The following is a 2,877-nucleotide window of genomic DNA, read 5'->3' on the forward strand; positions in this document are numbered from 1 at the left end:
GGGGGCTGACTCAGGCTGCCTTTGGACCAGATTCTTGAACTTTTGAACCGAGGATATTGCTGCTGTTTGTTACGTCGAATCCTGAAAAAGCGCTGTGTTGGGGAGCAGCAGGCTCTCCTTTGCTCCCCCAGGGCCTGGGAAAATCAACCCACCTCCGCCTCCCGACCCCCAGGGCTGTAACCCGGTGCCTGGTAGCCCCACTGTGATAAACCGAAGCCCAGCACAGTTTGAGATTCGTCCTGAGTTGACTTAGGCAGCCCCCCAGAACAGAGGCTGAAACCCGGGGCATCCTGGTGAAGCCACACCCAGCCGGCCTGGTCCCAGGTCCCCGGCACAGGATCCCCTCTACTCCCAGCCGCTTCCCTTTCAGAGCCTGGACTGAGCTGGCAGGGACACCTGCTCAGGACTCTGGACTCCCACTTTCTGGGCACTTGCATGCAGGCCCAGCACCAACTCGCCTTTCTGAGAAAGCAATCCCTCCTCAGAGCGGAGAAGCCGTGGTTGAGATGGGCAGGAAGTGGTCAGGACCCACTGCCGAGGTGCCAGCTCCCCATGCTACCACCAGGGTTGCACCTGGACTCCTGGAAAGGGGTCGCGTCAAGGTGCAGCCCATCAAAGGCTTCCCAAGAGGCAAGAGCCAAGGAGAAGGGTCTTACTTTAAACAGCCAGCCTCAGGTGAGCACCAGAGATCAGGCCCAGACCTGTGTAGAGAAAAGGAGGCAATGTCCCCTGGCTACTGACAAGGACCCCGAGGCTGCCCTCTTCCGTCTGCATCAGTGACCTTTGTTTAGGCACTGCCTTTCTGTGTGGAAGGAGCAGGACTCAGTCCCAAGACCATTTGGCCACCCTGTGCCCTTGGGACCAGCACGTGCTGGCACCCCGATCCCCCTGGGATTCTCCTCCAGGGAAAGGCTTGCATTCAGTTCACAGGGCCCTGCCAACACCAACCCTGTGCTGGCTGCCTGCAGCAGGCACCCCGTGGGGACCACATCCCTGGGCCTGGAGGAGCTGGCTGAGACAGAGGCGGGCCTGAGGCCAGGCCTTTGCCCGCTGCTGCTCCAGGCACTCCTGGAGGGCTCTGAGCATGCTCCTTGGGTCTCCTGGCTGCAGGGAGGACACTCACTCCCATCCCCAGGTGTCTGGTGCTTTGATTTTAATTATTTCTAGCCTTCCAGTGCCATCTCTTATCGCCCCCTCCCCCGTCCCCTAATAAAGGGCCAGCGCCCCCCGCCTTCCTCTAGCCTCCCTGACATATTAGAAGAATGTTTTTCCATTTCCTTTGATGTCTGTTACAAGTTGCATCTCATTTCCTGCTTGGGCATTTCTGACCTCAAGTGACTCCGGCCGCCGTGGCTGCGTGGCTGGTCTGTTCCTCGTGCCCCGCCCAGACGCCAGCTTGAGAAGATTTGGTCCTCCATGTGCCGCCACTGCCAACTCAGTTTCCCCCTACCCTCCCCACTTTGTGTTCTGGGGCTCCAAAGGGGAGGTCAGGCCCTCAACCCTGTTTCCATGGGGAGGGCTCCTCACGGCGGGTTGTGGGCAGCAGCATCCCTCTATGGGGCGGGGAGGGCTCCTCACAGTGGCAGGGGGCAGGGGGGGCCATCCCTCTGTGGGGCTCCCTAAAGACCTGCATTCTTCCCTTCATTTTTCTGAGATTACTCCCCTTTCAGTGGTCGGCCCTGTTCACTCTGCCCCCTCAGAGAGGGTGAACCCAGCAGAGGTGTGACAGGAGGCTGGGGAGAGACCCCAGCACCTTGAGTACACAGGAGCCAGGAGGAGCCCAACAGAGCAGCAGGGGCTGGGGTCTCCGGAAACCTGACTCCTTGGGACCCCAAAGAAGCAGGTGGAAAACTGAAGAAGAAAACCGCTCAAGTGAGCCACTGGAAAGAAAGCAAAATAAGAGAAAATAAATGAGTTGTTTGACGTAATTTAACTTGCTTGTTTTTCCATCTTCCTTCCTGCTCACCCCACCACCACCGCAGTCCCATCTAGTTGAGGCACACAGCTCTGGGCTTAAAGGAACCAAGGGACGTGTCTCAGAGCAGTCTCCAAATTGGGTGCTGGAACTGAAGAAATGCAGAGAGGGCAGCGGCTGTGAGAGAGGTTTGCATAAGAAAACAGACAAGACAGAACTTGGTTTTATCGGTTTTTGTTTTGTTTTGTTTTGTTTGTTTTGTCTTTTTTTAGATAGAATTTTGCTCTTATTGCCCAGGCTGGAGTGCAATGGTGCAATCTCGGCTCACTGCAACCTCCACCTCCTGGGTTCAAGCGATTCTCCTGCCTCAGTCTCCCTCCCGAGTAGCTGGGATTACAGGCGCCCACCACCATGCTCTGTTAATATTTCTTTTGTAACTTTAGTAGACACAGGGTTTCACCATGCTGGCCAGGCTGGTCTCGAACTCCCGACCTCAGGTGATCTGCCTGCCTGAGCCTCCCAAAGCACCGACCGGGATTACAGGCATGAGCCACCACGCACAGCCGGTTTTGCCTTAAAACCACAGCTAGACTCCTCCACGGGGACCAGGACCCAGGCCATGTCTGTCCTGCCTGCAGAGGGGGGTCAGCCCTGTACAGTGCTCTCTGGAAGAGAATCAGGGAGCAGCGTGGCCCCTGCACAGAGGCACCTGACTGGCTGTTGGCCTACTGGTAGCCTCCAAGGGTGGATGCAAGGTATCTCAGTCCATTTGTGCCACTGTAACAAAATACCTGAGACTCGGTGATTTATTTTTTATTTTTCTATTTTTTATTTATTTATTTGTTTTTGAGATGGAGTTTTGCTCTTGCTGCCCAGAATGGAGTGCAATGGCACAATCTTGGCTCACTGCAACCTCCGCCTCCCAGGTTCAAGCAATTCTCCTGCCTCAGTCTCCTGAGTAG

The 2,877-nt window shown here is 56.1% G+C and overlaps 1 long non-coding RNA gene across 1 annotated transcript; it reads left to right on the top strand.

Moving 5' to 3' along the window:
- The first annotated feature begins 3 nt into the window (after window positions 1-3).
- On the top strand, window positions 4-1,924 carry LOC105503241. Its single transcript, XR_001000449.1, has 2 exons — window positions 4-675; window positions 1,671-1,924. It is a non-coding gene; the product is annotated as an uncharacterized LOC105503241 (long non-coding RNA).
- Window positions 1,925-2,877: the final 953 nt, after the last annotated feature.

Source organism: Colobus angolensis, unplaced genomic scaffold (genome assembly GCF_000951035.1).
Source record: "Colobus angolensis palliatus isolate OR3802 unplaced genomic scaffold, Cang.pa_1.0 Scaffold84, whole genome shotgun sequence".
Classification (NCBI taxonomy): domain Eukaryota; kingdom Metazoa; phylum Chordata; class Mammalia; order Primates; family Cercopithecidae; genus Colobus; species Colobus angolensis.